The 16,605-nt window shown below is 34.0% G+C and overlaps 1 protein-coding gene and 1 long non-coding RNA gene across 6 annotated transcripts in view; one reads left to right on the plus strand and one right to left on the minus strand.

The window, feature by feature from the left end:
• Positions 1-1,506, minus strand: part of LOC141403528 (uncharacterized) — a 240,504-nt gene extending 238,998 nt beyond the window's left edge. Inside the window, exon 1 of the long non-coding RNA XR_012412831.1 lies at positions 1,428-1,506. This is a non-coding gene — a long non-coding RNA (uncharacterized lncRNA). The remainder of the gene's footprint in view (positions 1-1,427) is intronic.
• Lmpt (four and a half LIM domains protein limpet) overlaps positions 1-16,605 on the plus strand; it is a 437,156-nt gene that overhangs the window by 226,626 nt on the left and 193,925 nt on the right. Inside the window, exons 1-2 of one of the 5 annotated variants that reach the window (XM_073986057.1) lie at positions 2,512-7,623; positions 8,570-8,892. The exons of 2 other annotated variants lie outside the window; for them this stretch is intronic. The gene's annotated coding sequence lies outside the window, so the exon portion shown is untranslated. Of the gene's footprint in view, positions 1-2,511; positions 7,894-8,569; positions 8,893-16,605 lie in introns of those variants that run through there. 2 more of the 5 variants (XM_073986058.1, XM_073986056.1) reach the window with 2 other exon arrangements.

Raw genomic sequence — 16,605 nt, forward strand, 5'->3', positions numbered from 1 at the left:
TATTGCTTTGCAATTTTTGTATTGAAAATAAAAAACAATAAAAAAATTCAATTGCTCAATAATCAAACCCACTCTCAAAATATATGAATTTAAGAAAAAAGTCTACATTTCTTTTGTATACTTTATAATAAAATAACAACGATTTTTTACTACCTTCTGTGAATTCATTTCGCACAAAAGTATCCGCGAACACAAAGAAAATTATCAATAATCATCAATTTCAAATTGTTGAGGTGTGAAAGAATTCACTTGAAGAGATGAGAAACATTTGAAATATTAAAATTAAAAAAATGCGGGTTCAGTATTTTGTTTTCTTTTCAAAAAGATGTATTTCAATTAAAACAATATGGGGCTGATTTGTTGATAGAAAGCCATAGGTAAAATATCTGAGAATTATCATTCGCAAGCATTAATAAATACATTTTTTTGTATTTTCATTGTTTATTTTTTCAATGGTTTTCTTTTATTTAATTTTGTTTCCATTTAATTTTTCCGAAACTGCCACCTTGTATAAATAAATACAGAATTCTTATTACTGCGCATTTTTTTAAGTTTTAAAAAGTTTGTCTTTTGTAAAGCTTCGGAGAAATGGTATTTTCTTTTTATTGTAAAAAAATTATAATTTTATTTTTATAATTTTTGTGTTGTAAATAATTTACTCAGCGTAATTAAATCCATTTAAATCTATTATTATTTATTATTATTTTTTTAATTTCTCTAATTCTCTCAATCATTGGCAAATTAATAGATTGCCAGCCAGTCTATTTTCATATAAATAATAAAACAAAAATCCCAAAACGAAACTTGAACATATTTTCTGCGCAGATTACCAAAAATATGAAATATTTGTCTATTAATTAAATCATATAAATTACCATGCCATCAATATTCGTCTTGCTACACCTCCCCCAACCCCGCTTTGTTGAGAATCTGTAACTGTCCGAGGGACCGACCAACCACTTCCATCGCAGCCATGTATAATTATTCAACTCAGATATATTTTAGTTTTGTTCTTCTTCATCTTCATATTTTGAAACAAGATGTACGTTTTGGTGTAAATTATTTATTATGAACAGCGAATAGCAAAACACCCAACAAATGTGAAGAAATTTTTCATAATAAATCATTACCTCCTCAGAGAATTGTAAGAAAGCAAATCAGGCAAAATGCTAAAGAGGGACACCAACCACGTCAAAGATGAAACTGCAAAAACAAACAAGAAACAAAAACAACTGAAACTGTAACACTTTGATGATGGCCAGCAGCAGTTCCCCTGCACGACAACCGAACAACATCTGAAAGAGCTCAACGATGGAGTATATCATTAAAATCCAATGCACAATATTTCCATAATCCCCGGTATGGAGAACAATGATATTGTCAATGGTCCGTTAAGTGATTCCGTACTTTTATTGTTACACACTCACCGCTGCCACACACCCACCGCTGATCACCATATATCCATCCGCCATGTATGTTGAAGTAGATTTCAACGGCACAACCAACAACATCACACAGTTCATGTAAATGCAACTACTGACTACCCTAAATTTAAATGTCACATTGTCAGTTTGACACAATGCCATCCATGTTCGACACGAGCACCATATTCTGCACCGTGCTCGTGTGATAGCCAATATATTTCTTTCAGGGAACTAAATGCAATCCCTCCCACACACTCCCCCAATACACAAGGAAATGAGAGTACAATAACAGCAACCTGTTGCAAATTAATACTTGAGAGCAAATCCAACAAGTATTTATTTTATTTTGAGGAGAACAAACTTGGTGGAGACCTGCACACAGAACACCAAAGGCAATGAGAATAATAAAATGCATATCCAAGCACTAAATTTGATTGTTTTGTTAAGCGCACAGTGTTTCAGAGGGTATGAAAATTGAAAAAAAAAATCAATAAATATATATAAAAAAATAAAAATTGAAAAAATATTAATTTTCCTATCGACAAGTAAAAAAGTATTAGTCGGCATCTTCAGGGTACATATTCCCCCAGCCTGTGACATAATGAAAAAAGCAAAACATGTTTATCCAAAACATTACTACTGTAATGAGTACTGCGGGAACTATACGAAATAAATTTAAAAATGTATCGATCCCAGGTCTCAACTCGTTATTAAGCCTAAATGTTTGCAGTTTTATGTGGGAGGTTCTGGAAGAAGTGGACTGATATAGTCTAGCTTTGAATTTGGAAGAACGATTACAAACGTATGGACTTACCCCCGACAAATATTATACTGTCTTAATATGAACCGCTAGAACTACCTCTTGTTGTAATAATTTCAATACATGCCCCTAACCTCCACGTTTGCGAACAATTTGGAAATTTTTTTTGGGAGACACGCGATTTATTATTAGGACATGATTTAAATGTCAAAGAAATATTGCGATGCGCAAAGGTTGGACCATCACTACATCAGACACTTTAGTTGTTCAACGTGAATTTTTAGAGCTTTTGCACGCAGAGAAAAAATATTGTTGGAACAATCATATTCTAAGAGCAAAATAGTGTATTTTAAAATTCTTAAAATATGTATTGTTGGCGCAACAATATATTTTGTGTCATCATGTTTGCTAATAAAAAATATATGGTTGAAACAACAATATATATTTTCAGATTTTTAAAATACACTATTTTGCTCTTAGAATATGATTGTTCCAACAATATCTCTTCTCTGTGTGTGGACCATTATATCAAGAAGCATGGACTTGCCCACGAAAAATATTATATCGCTGTAAACAGGACCACAAGAAGTGTTTTCAGTAACAATTTGTAATCGATCTTCGAACATACCTTAAACTGCAAAAGTGTTGAATATATTTCTCCGTATAGTCCTTCATATAACATGATGTACATTTGGAAGAAATTTTACGATGTGCAATGTTTCGGCCAAATCATATACTCAATTCGTAAGTTTTCGTGCTCATCAGTCATTTGAGCTGTTGTCGGCAGAGTTCAATAAAATCCATTTTTAATACCAAACATCCTAGGAAAAATATAAGCTCCTGCTCCGGATTCGTTTGGTCCGTGCCGAGACGGAGGAAAACCTAGGACCAATATGGATTCGCTCGGTTTGCATCCACCACACTCAAATTTAGGTGAGATGCAATAGAGGCCGGTAGTGGGTGCATATCAGGGGTTGCTCGGCATCCATCTTTGTTTCTGTATTCTGCGTAATCACAGCCCAGTCCAGTGAGTCGTCATTGGAATACGAAATGCCCCACATTCCCCCAACAGCATACCCTCACGCAGCACTGAACACCAGCCATTGTTCTTCCAAATGCAGAAAATGCATTAAATTAAATTACAATGGACTCCGAGGTAGGATCGAGAAAGTAGTGGATTTTATGAGCCGGCAAAATATCTTTGCCAGATGCATGAAACCAATTTCAAAAACAACTGTAGGTTGCAGCGTTGTGATGGTTACAACGTATTAAGGAAGAATCCCACCAGAAGTAGATTTCACCATCAGCCAGATGTGGAACTGCTGAGGCAGAGTTGCTCTACTCCTGGTTATAGGCCCAACATTAGTTTCACTTTAGAAGGTCATAACTTGTCTTAACGGTGCTGGCTGTTTGACGACGCCTCTAACCGAAGTAGCGGAGAGTGTCACAGTTCTCCAGACATAACCCTCGTGTTACCTGGTTTGACAAATGACGTCATTTAACAATCCGTTGTTTCTTATCTCCCCATAATTGTCTCCATCAGCATACCGTTCGATTTCATCACCTCTGAACGCTTCACTTTCGTCAATCACATGAAAACTAATTGGCCTAGTTTCAGAGAGTTCACTAAACACCGCTTCAGAGATCTGCTCAACCCTTCTGATGTCCGGATAGTAGAGAGGACGTTCCGAGGCATTATCGCTGCTGCAGTCGTTCACCATATACCTGCTAGTTGAATACCTGAAGTGAGACGAAATTTCCCAGCAGTGGCGATGGGATTAACAAATTACAGAGAGTCAGAGTCTGGGATCTGACACTATAAGTTAACAGGAATTAGGGAAAATAGACTAAAATGTGCCGCATTGAAATGACTTGAGACACCAAGTATGTTTGGACGAACTACGTTTCAGACAATTTCAAGTCGATTTAGCCATGTCCGTCCGTATGTTTGTATGTTTGGCTTGCTGGAGCGCAAGATAACTCTCGAACGGATCAACCGATTCGGTACAAAATTTGGCCATCGAAATATTTTGTCCTAACTAAGATGGGTAATATCGGTTCCCCAACTTCTCAACCAAAGTTAAGAATTTTTCGCAAAAATTGTGCGCACGATAACTCTCGAAGGGAGAAACCAATTTGGTACAGAATTGAGCCCCTGCTCTCCAATAGTTTCGAGTTTTGGTGTGCAGGTTATTTTCGAGGCCCTTATTACGACGGTATAAGTTCTTCCTGAGAAGCTTAGCTTAAATTCGAAAATGGCCCATATCGGTCACTCCTTAGTCTTCGTCCCTCGCAAAATTTTAACATTGTTGTTTAAGTTCAGTTTAAGGTCTGATCGAGGATCCTTTGGAAATTTTTACCAAAGATATTTTTTGTGGTCTTATTTGCAGTGATACGAGGGTTGCACGATAACTTTCTGGCCTAACAATGAAAACGCGAATATTTACAATCAAAAATAGTTTTTTGTTTTCTTAAGTAGTATCCAGCATGATTTATACACCATTTCAGGCGCTCAAACCAATTGTTGAAGGCTTTTTTCCACTCCGATTGATGGTTTTTCAACGCTTCAACAGCATCTTCTGGCGACGAAAATCGTTGACATTGGGTCATCGATTCCACTTTTTGTTCGGTCACAAAGGCGCTGGTTTGAATTGATATGGGAGAGCTCGCATTTTCATGGTGCGCAACGATTCGTATTCTCTTGTTCATTTTTTGAATTTCTCAGGAGACTTCAGGCAAAGAAATTGTAGTGTACCACTCAGAAGCAACCGTCCTACGTTCCTCAAGCTGTATAGTACCCACATTGTCGGTTAAGCCCAAGAAACAGGCTACCATTTGCTTCGAAGTGTTTCTTCCATGAACAACTTTCTTTGGATTTGGCTCGTCTTCCAAAATCCACACGGTCGTTTGCTGTTTCGTTTCGGGCTCATACGCATAGATCCAAGATGTGTCGTCTGTGTCGATCTTATAAACGTCGTTTGAAACACCGCGATGGTATTTATTCACAATTTCTTTGCAGCAATCGACAAGAACATTTTTTGAGCGAATACCAAATTGTTAAGGTGTTCATACAATATCAAATGTTAATTGGTGGAAGAAATGCCCAAAGATACCTATATCTCACGGTATATAACATGACGATCTTGCATTATCCGTTCACACACGGTCCGTTCATGCGGCTTGTTTCTGGCACAACTGCCGTTTTTGGACGATCTTCACGATCGGACCATAGGATGGTCCTTTATTTACATACAAAGATTTAATTTGATCGATGCACTCTTGAATCCATTTTTCCCTTTTTTTTTTTTTTGCAAAGTGATTTTTTGAAGTCTCTGTAAACAACACAACGCATGATCGTATGTCAAACTGTCCCTAAAAACTGTCAAACTTTCCAAAAAAAAAAAAAAATCAAATCAAATGGCGCCTGGCAACACACAGTGTTGCCTACTCCAGAAAGTTATCGGGCAGCCCTCGTATTCTTTCGTTTTCTTATAACACTCAGACAAGTTTCTGGACTATAACCGAGGAATTTATTTTTGGGGATTGTTTGTACCCTTAGCCTTACGATAATGTTTCTCATCGAAATAATGATTTTAGCCCCGACATATCGCTCATTTACTCAAAGAGTGACATAACACAAAAAATGCGTTTTCTAAGTTAGCAATTTCTACTTTTTTCTACAACTTCTACTTTATCTTATATCACATTTCCATGCTGATATCTCCAGAACTCAGCGAGTTACAGCTCTTTTATTACGGATTTGACATTTCAACTAAAAAGGTTTTTGAGCTTATGAAGCACTAAAGCATTTCAAATCGTGCTTGATATTGTAGAGAAATTTAGCACTGATATCTGGCTAGCTGTTTGCAAAAAATGGTGCAAGTAGTTTTTTTTTATTTTTTGTGTAATAATCTTTTTAAATTTGGAAAGTCAAATTTTAATCGCCAACTTAAAAGGCGTTTTGAGCGATATGTTATAATCAAACCGATTTGTAGACCTATTCTGTTACTTTTAACAACTATCGATATTGTTTAAATTTCGTTTTTTACTCTGAGCGACACGAGCAAAATTCACCATATTCTGACACCGCAAGAGAAGACACGTATCCCTGTATTTTCCCCAGCACTTTAGCAGTCATGGGCCCCAAAGACTTGATGCCTTGATGTCAAAAGGGATCATTTTATAAGTTTCATATCTTTTAATATGCATCTCATTTTAAATTCCAAAGTAATTACCAAAATCAATCGAAATCTAGCAATGTCATTAATTGAAGAATAACTTTCTTTTAGTCTTCTGATCGTTAAACTTTTCTTAGTAAATATTCTATTTTACGGGTCCCAATGTGCACCATCTCAATTAAAATAGTCTAAAACAAATAAAAGTTCCTACTTTAGTTGCCATTGTGTGTGCGAGCGTGTAGATGCAAATGTTCACATAATACAGGCACTCCGCTATCGTTCGGGTAAACAGCAAAACATGTTTGAGAACTTTGTATACTGTTAACGCTGGCTAGCAGCACGTGGTAAACAATAAATGAAAACAAACAGAGAGTATGTTTTATGGTCTTATCAGCTGATAAGCCACATTCACTACGTCAACAAAGAAAGCATATGCGTTTCTCTTTTGGGTTTTGACGTACATTTGTACACATGTAGTTTATATGTGATGGGAGTACCCCATTCTTTGCCCCACAATCAAAGAATTGAAACAATTTGTGCGAAAGCCCACCCACAACCCCTTGTAACAGTGACAAGGAAAAGTTTTTAGTTTTATCAGCTGAGAGGATTTAGGCACTTCCATTGTGGTCATCATATCAACGTCAAACCTCACCATAGACAATAAATGACGGTTATGAAAAAGGACCCCCCATTTTTTCCACATGGAATGCAAGTGTGTGGGTAATTTTAGTGAACCTTTGTTCTGCCACAGTTTATCTCTCAGTTTTTTTTTGTTTTTTCAATGGATACAATTTGTTCTCTCGGTGAATGTTTGAGTGTGTTTTCATTTTACCTTTAATTTGCGGTGGAATGGCTTACGGCTATCTTTCCCGAAACATTTCATTTTGTTTGTTCTGTGGCTCGGCTCCGATGTTGCTGTCGACGCTGCTAATGTTGTCGTTGGCGTTGTATGGGGCAGCAAACAAAGCAAAAAAAAAACAGAAAATAATAACACAGCCAGCATTGTGTGATGTTGTTGTCCGTAGTAGTCATCATCAGTCAGTCTGATTTGGAAAGTTGAATCGTACACAAGTGTGCCGTCGTCGTTTTTTGTGGCGTCACAAGTGGCGTATGAGCATTTTTCCACAAAAAATACGCGCGCGTAAATTTTCATTTGAATAGAAAAATAAATAAAAAATAAACAACCCTACTGATCGATCCACCAGGGCGGGCAATTTGGCATTGAAGAAATATCCGTAAAAAAGGAGTTGAAATATTTAATGTAAATTCCAATACAATTGTTTATACCAAATCATGAAAACTGTGTATAGTTTTGAGATTTTACCATGTGTGCTAAATGAATGAAAGAATGTACACGAAATGTTTGTTGTTTCAGCCACAGAATTCAGAAATAAATTAAAAAATAAATATAAATTAAAATTCAAAGTGATAACAATGCAAATAGTTTTTTAGTTCAGTTCAGTTGCAAAATGTAAACAAACAAAAAATAGCAAAAAAAGAATAAAAACAAAAAATAAAAACAATAAAAAATGTAAAAATAGAGTTTGAAATGATAGAATTGAGAAAAAAATAATGATTACCAACAACAGAAATACCTTGACGAAGAATTAAAACTAAACTTTTAGAATTAAAAGCAGTGGAACCTCTCAGAAATGGATATCTTGGAAAAAGGCACTTCTCATTGTTTTGTTATGCTAAAACTGCTAAAAAAATCTTTTTATTTAGAAGCGACTTTAATACGATTTTTAAAAGCAATCGCAAGTTCAATTCTTATTTATATTTTTTTATGTACAAAATATTTATTATATAAAATAATAAAACATTAGTGGAGTCTTTATTGGGATTGCTGTTGCAATTTTGTTTTTGTTTTTTTTTTTTTAAATAGTCTGTTGTTTCAATATTTGAAAACAACGAATTTATTAGTGGAGAAAATTTATAAATATATAAAAAGTATACATTTAACAAAACATTTTAAGTAGTTATTTATTAATTAAAAGATATCCGTAACTAATAGGTTCCACTGTAGTTTTTTTCGTCAAATAAAAATACATAATAATACTACAAATTACAAAAGTGTTGACACAAATTGATAAATGGTGCACTTTTGTTGCATTACCCGGTCACATGGAATTTTTAGTTTTGCTGTAGTGTTGATTTTTGTTAAAAATTTCTCTTTGTTATTTTTCTTTTTTTTTCTGTTCTGCTAGTGTTAACTTAACCATACACTTTTGTTTACATTTTTAATGAGTTTGTATATGTGCGGAAAAAAATGTTTAAGTGAAAATTACGCGAAATTTATTTGTGTCTTCAAACAATAAACCTACAAACAAACACATGTACATTTGTGATACCCTTTCAAAATAATGAAATATACACCAACATTAAATTGCATGGAGTGCCTATGATATTTGTTTGTTTTCAATACCTTGTTCCAAATATATTTCACTGGAATTGGAATATTTCAAAGTAAATTCTAAAATTACTTTTCAGCAAAATAAGGAATTGTATTATTTTTTTCTTTAAATAAATGGTGAGAATAGTTTTACGACTTTTTTCTCGTTAAATACATTGTATAAACTGACCTACAAATTAAGAAGATTTTCATAAGAAAGTAATTTTGAAAGTTTTGCAAGAGTGTTTTGTAAAAACATGGGACTCAACAAGTAAAAAAATATCAGTCAGCTTTGCTGACAGGGATGTATCCGCAGCCTGCGACTGTACCAAAAATTATAACAAGAGCTGTGAAGCTACGAGTATATAAGCTAAGCAGAGATCCCTATTTCAAAATTAAATGACAATGAATACCCGAAAATTTTCAGAATATATTTTTGGACGTTTGTTAATTAGGTAGGCCTAATTTTTCCACTGACAGACTTAATCATCACAGTCTACACTGAAAAACATAGCATTATAACAGAGACTACTAAAATTCATTGTGAGAGATGAATAAATGGGTGGTCCTATATATTGGGTCGTTTTTAGTATTGTATTGCCTTCTCCTAGCAAAAAATATATAGTAGTTGTGATTGAAATGTCCACAAGCTATTACAATTTCCACACGCCATATTCCATCTTAGAACTGGATCCAATATTGGCAGTCATTCCTTTTGATAGTTACACTGTGATACACCAAAATTATGCAGGGGTTCTGATGTAACAATTCGGTTTTGTTGGAGTCAATGAAAGGCGAAAATACCTTTGGCTTTTTTTAGGTCACTTCATAAAGTGATTTTATAACGGTAAATGTAGAGAAAATCTGGATTTCTTTAAACGGACATAAGAACGGATTTATAATTTTTTACTTTAGAAGAGTCGAATATTATCTTTCAATCAATATTTCCTTCTTTAAATCGGTTAAGAAATGGTTCAGTTAAAGTGACGAAAGTTTAAAAACGTAATGAAAAACAAAAATGTTTTTCCTCGAACTCTAAAATGCTTAGAAAATACCACACAATATAACTATTTTCTATTTCAAAACAGGAAATAAAGTAAGCTTTCGAATATGAAAAAAACAAAATCGGTTGAAAAATGTATGAGTGTGTTTTAACTTTTTGGTTGTTCTGTAATACTTAGTATTTTTTTAACATACGAACCGCAGTGCGTATGATTGTTATTTAATCTTTCTGATTAATAACAATCATACACCACTCAAAATAACATTCGACTCTTTTAAGGACAAAATAAACAAAATTACTTTATGAAGTAACTTAAACAAACAAAGGTATTTTCGTCTTCTAGGGACTCAAACAAAATTGAATTGGTACATCAGAACCATTGGTACAATAATTAACAGGTAGAAGCAAGTGCCTGCTGATTTTATTTTGCCGTAATACTAGTGTCAGATTCCATACGACATTTTGTATTCATATTTCTATTTTGGCTGTACAGTAGGGATATCTATTTTTTCAGAGAAAAATACTATTAAAAAACTATTTCCAATTAATATCTTCGATGGTAAAACAGAAAGACTTCTCTCATATTAATAATATGAAACCTCCTTCGAGTCCGAACGACCTGCCACACATAGTAACACATTTTATTTTTAATAAATATAGCTGAAATTTTACTGAGGGATTTTAACCATCGCCCAAGGCGGACATTACTATACCCAACTCCACACTGTGGTCTTGTATATTATGTACATGTTTGTGTCATTTGTTTGTTATATGGAAAACTTGCGAGCTTGTATGGACACACAACATGTTTATACAGAAAAGTGCTTCCCTCTGTCGTTTGTCTGAACATATATCTATCCCCACCAAAATTCAGCTTTGTGGGCATTTTTGCTATTTCCCCTTATACCCATGTCTATTTTGACTGGGCAATTGGTTGAACTTTTAGGTCATTGTGCCCGGAATGGTCAAAATCGCATGGACTAACTCCAACGAACATTTCAAACTAATCCTTCAACTTGAGGATTGTTTGAAAATTTCTTTCCACATTTTTGTCTCACATAAGCAAAGTTTTGAACTTTTGTGAGGGTGTTGTCCTGGCCCCCGATGTTCAGCTGCCCCCGGTAAGTTATTCCCTTTATAACACGCCTGTAAAATCGTCAAAATTCCGAAAATCGGGAGGTACGTATATATGGGAGCTATACCTAAACTTGGACCTATATTCAACATTTTTTGCAAGGAGGTATTTTATGTACTGAGAACTCAAAATCCAAAATTACAGCCAAAGCGTTTGTAAAATTTGGCAGAAATAGTTCAAAATTCCGATACGTTTATATGGGAGCTACACCTAAACGTATACCTATATACTCAGAACTCAAAATGCAAAATTTCAACCAAATCGGTTGGACTATTTGGCTAAAATCGTCAAAATACTAAAAATCGAGCGGTACCTTTATATGGGAGCTATACGTAAATGTGGACCTACATCCACTATCTTTTTGCCTCGTTATAAACCTATGTTTAAAATTTCGAGCCGGTAGCTCGATTAGAACTATTTTTGACACTCATTTCCAAACAAGTGCGATGACGAGTTGTGGTGGACGGCCCTTTAGCCACACTAGTAATACGAGCTAGAGTTGTGTAGTTCCGGAACGAACAACAGTCGAACTTCTCTATAACGAACTTCCCTATAACGAATTTTTCTCTATAACGAAAAAAAAATTGAAAACACAACTTTTTGTCACACATTTTGTTTTTTAATGCGCAAGTGGAAATTCTCACACGATATAATCTCTCTGTAACGAAAAAAGTTATTCATTTTAGTTCACATAATAAATGTGAAATAAAACACATTCATCAACCCTTTTATATTGAAGTTCACACTAAACAGGAGAAGCAAAACAAAATAAGTTAAATTTCCAATGAAAACTATGCATAGTTTCATTTCATTGCTTTAAAATTACTGATTTGCCATTTTGCCCCGGTTTCTCTATAACGAATTTTCTGTATAACGTAGTAATTTGTCAGTACCCAATTGCTACGGTATAGATAAGTTCGACTGTAGTTCCGAGGGACTATTCCGAACAAGGAACTTTTGGAACTACCAGCTGTTGCGTTCATATAATTCCTGTCGTGCTTATATATCATTTCATTCATATATATAGTGCCTCTCCTTCCTTTAACAAATTTTATGATTCTCCCACTCATATTAGCGGAGCACTCAAGTGCCGCATAGCTTAACATGCGCTAACCTAACGCAATATAAGAGCACGACAAAGTATTTCAATCTGTCACCACATGCAACTGGCAAGATCGTTTTCAGCTTGTTAATTATAGATCTGGCATGCACAAGTGACTTAAACAAGTTCTCGAATGTGAACTAGACATCTCCTTTCTGAAATCAAACGTTTCAAACTAGGACGGTGGGTGGTTTGCTCCATCTTCTCAGACAATGTGACGTGTTTGCACTGTGTTCAGTTTCAGTCCTCATAATGTTTAGGTAAAGACTCTGGGAATTTTGCTGCTGGCGATAAAATTGGAACGAAGTTGTAATTTTTTTTCTTAGCGTCCTGTAGTGCGATTCTGTAACTCTCTACCGATGGAATTAACGACAAATGTCGATAGTTAGCGATACTTGTCGGTAAGTGCTATTCTGTATACAAATTTTACCGTTTTTTGTCGGTAGTTTACGTCGGTAATTATCGACGAAAAAAAGGAGTCGTTAAGTCTAGCGACATAAAAGAATTTTCATATTTGAAGCAAAAAAATCAATGAAAATCAAATTTTTATGAAATGGCGTTGGAATATATTTCATTGCAAATAAAAAGGTAAGAAGAGATAAATTTCTTTACACTTAGAAAAAAATTCTGCGACATATGAAGGATCCTTTTCGATCTAAGTGATAGGAAGCTTATGACACTTTACAAATTGGAGATGGATACATTTTATGAAATAATGGATGGGAGTCATTTGGAAACCTCCAGAATTGCGGAAAAAGTCTCTGAGAATATAATAACTATTTTCAGTACGAACGAAAGATTTTAAAGGATGTATTTCGTAACAGTTGCTACCCATATAAAAATGTATTAGCGGTGTCGTTTATCATCAACAATAAAAGAAGGAAGAATATCACCATTGTCGTCATATTCTCTGATAATACGTAATTCTGAAATAACTCAACAATATACACAATTTAAATATTCAATAAATACATATGTTATGGGCCAAATACATACGGTCCGTTGTGTGACGCGTTGCGCGTTGAAAACAACAACCACATGAAAAATGTGTAAGTGATGCCAAGTTTGTTCTTGAAGTTTTCATGTGGTTATTGTAACGCAACGCTCAACGCGCCGTATGTACAGCGGCCTTTAGGATTCTACATCTTCCGTTTCACCCTACATTTGATCGCATTAAAAATACCCCTCCACATCCATCAAAAAAATTCTGAAAAAAAAACAATTGGTCTGTTCCAGAACTGCAATAATCTAATAAAATAGTAGCTTCTTGCAGGTTCTGGAACTGAGCAAATTCAACCAATTTGTAGAATATTACACCATGTGTACATTAGACCTTTTTGAGCTTGTCGGGTTAACACATTTATGAGAATTTATACGTATACGCAATGTTATATGTAAACGTACATTTATAGTTTTAACTACGATTTTTTAATTTTTAGGTTGAATTTTTTACATGTAATTTGAAACATAAACATTTTATATACAATAGTAATTTAAATAATTTCATTAAAAATCGTTTAAAAATAACAAGAAATGTTTAAAAAATTAGAATAATTTATGTACTTGTTATGGGCTTTTAATTTTGAAATGATGTGCATCTTCTTTAAAATTCCGTCATTCCACCGATATTCGTCGCTAACATTTTTGTATCGATAACTTTGAGTTACAGAATAGCACTTTCGGTATTTCAACCGAACATTTTCGTTAACTAACGATATCGGTTCGTTAGAAAAAAAGTTACAGAATCCACTACTGGTCTGTCTTCGGTATCTGGAACACATTCTTCTTATCGTTCTTAGACTTTTACTTTGCTTTTATGCCAATATTCTATGTTGCCCAACGCAAGTTATTAACTTTACTATGAATGACAGAGTTGGTTCAAACTTGTCAGTTCACTGCTTTCAACGGATTTTATTGCGCATGAAAGGGCGACCTAGACCCTATGAAATGGTATCAAATTTATTTTTCTTCTCACGACAATTAGTCTTACCGTCAATATGGTCGATTCCAAATAATTTAAATATCATCTAAAAAGAAATCTATTTAAGGCAAATTTTGCAAACACCGCTACATTTAATTTAATTGAAAACAATCACCTTCCATATTGAAAGTCGTACATTCAAACATACAAATATTCAAACATACATTATCTTATTATTCACATTAATTCCATAGAATAATGTTTTTATTGCTCTTCTGCTCTACGTAATTCTAAAATAAACATATGTTTGTGTTTTGCTTCATCGTCCCTGCCACGATCGTTTAGTATCTCAGTCTCTAACACAATTCATTCGTTTTCTTTATCAAATAAATAAAATGCAAATTTTGAAGAATAAAATAAACCACAAAAACAATATTTGTAGTCTAAAACGTTGTTTTTGCAGTTCAATTTACATAGAACTGGATGTGGAATGACATATCTAGAGTGATGTTCGAAATGATTCAAAGTATATGATGGTGGAATGTGCAATAAGGGCTCTTTATTTATTTTTTCCAGGAATGCAAGGGGGTTTTCTATATAATTTTAAGGCAAACGTAGTAATCAATAAATGATAAAGGGCCCTTAGTTTCCCACCCATTAAGTTGATAATATTTTTTGTACTTCTCATCATAGTCAGCACTAAGGGGTGAAGGCTACTTGTGTTTTAGGTGGGCGTTAATTTTATCTCTTTTCGCTATTACAAATCTATATTTAGTGCTTTAATGATGTATGTATGTTTGTCCCTTTGTCTCGTTTTTATATGAAACTTATTTTAGAATTACGACGGTGGCACTTATCTTGGCATTTAGAGAAAGAATGTTCGATAAAAAAATATGCGCATGTTTTTGTGCATAATGGAAGAAAGGTGTTTGTCATAACTGACGCAAGCTATAATTACCACGATTATGTTCTGTTTTTAAATAACAAATAAGTAAATTAACCTATTTATAATGGCGATAATGCAAAAAATAATCGACACTTCATTTTACCAAGTACTATCACTCTCTTTGTAATGGTACCACATATGGAATGAAAACATAGAAACAAATGATAAGATTCCCTTTTTAATGTGAAATATTGATCGATGCCTAATTCGAATATACAGCATGAAATATTTATTTATTCCAATAATCTCATTGTTATGTACCAAACGCAAATTTTTTTCCATTACTCGAAATTAGGTTAAATTTCCAAACGGGTTTTTATACTACTTTGCCATCTGGGTTATAGTTTTACATAATGGTAAACGGTCAAATGTATGATTTGTTCACGAAATTCGAGAAATATACATTTGTATACCCTACACCATATATAATAATTAATATATCCTTCCTATTTTAAGTTTGTAATTCCGTTTGTAACTCCTCGAAATAATCATTTTAGATGCCACAAAGTATGTATAGGCATATAATCTGGATAATCGTGCAATTTCATATCGATGTATGCATGTCCGTCCGTCTGCTCATCTCCGTCTGTAATTATTCTAGTGTCCGAAAGGATTGGTTATTTTATTTTGGTAAAATCTTTTGTAGGTCCGTAGAACTTTATGTATTGAAAATGGCCTATATACATAGGTCCACGATTTCATCTGGGGTTCATACAAATTTTGAAGATATCAGTCGCATTTGGCCTCCGAATTAGTTGTAATTTGGGATTGTGTTTCCAGAGGTTAAACAACATTTTTAACAAAAATGGTTTATATAGGTCCTCATTTTGGTATAGCCCCCGTATATCGTACCATATGACGTGACGCGTCTCTGTAAGGAATTTTAACAGTTTTTTTTTAAGTTTCTATCGCCGTTATAGACACATTTTGGACGTAATTTGAGATGTATAGTTCCTAGTGGTAACAAAAAACTTCTCCAACAAAAATTATTGGCATAGGTCTACGTTTTGGAATAACCCTCATATAACGGAACCACTCCCTTTTTCAGATATTTTGATATTTTTATCGAATTTGTCGGTTCAAATTAGATGTAATTTGGCATTTAGGGCTCGAAGTAGTCAAGAAACATCTGCATCAACAATTGTGGGCATAGATCCACATTTGGAATACAAATGATGCCCACAATAAATCGCGAAGGCAGTAACCGAGTTGCTCCATACTTTAAAGTGACGCCGTCTTCTGTGCTAAAGGAGTGTTTACACTATATATCAATGTCATATGAGCTATCACTTCTTTTATCCATTCGACATCCTTTATGTTTGTCAAAGTCCATACCACTTTTAGTTTTTGCGTGCACACTAGCATACAATTTCATATGACTACAAAATATAAATCACACAAATAACACAATTTATATTAATTTTTTGGTAAAATTGTTTTCTTCTAACAATTAATTTCCCAACTGCATACGAAAATACATGGCCGAATAGAGCGCTCCCTAAATGAAAAATTTACATATGAGTTGCCACATAATTTTGATAGATGAAAATTTTCATAGTAGTTACACTATGTGTACAACATTCACAGGTAGCAAATTTGACATCTCATATGACATTCATAGATAGTGTAAACGCCCCTTAAGTGATGCCTTCGTAATGTAATGAGTTTTGTTTATGTTTTGGATCAATGTGAAGTGTCAACCCCCATTGTAATAAAAGTAATTTCCACATAAGGAATATTTTTG

Source organism: Musca autumnalis, unplaced genomic scaffold (genome assembly GCF_047663935.1).
Source record: "Musca autumnalis isolate F117 unplaced genomic scaffold, ASM4766393v1 scaffold_4, whole genome shotgun sequence".
Classification (NCBI taxonomy): domain Eukaryota; kingdom Metazoa; phylum Arthropoda; class Insecta; order Diptera; family Muscidae; genus Musca; species Musca autumnalis.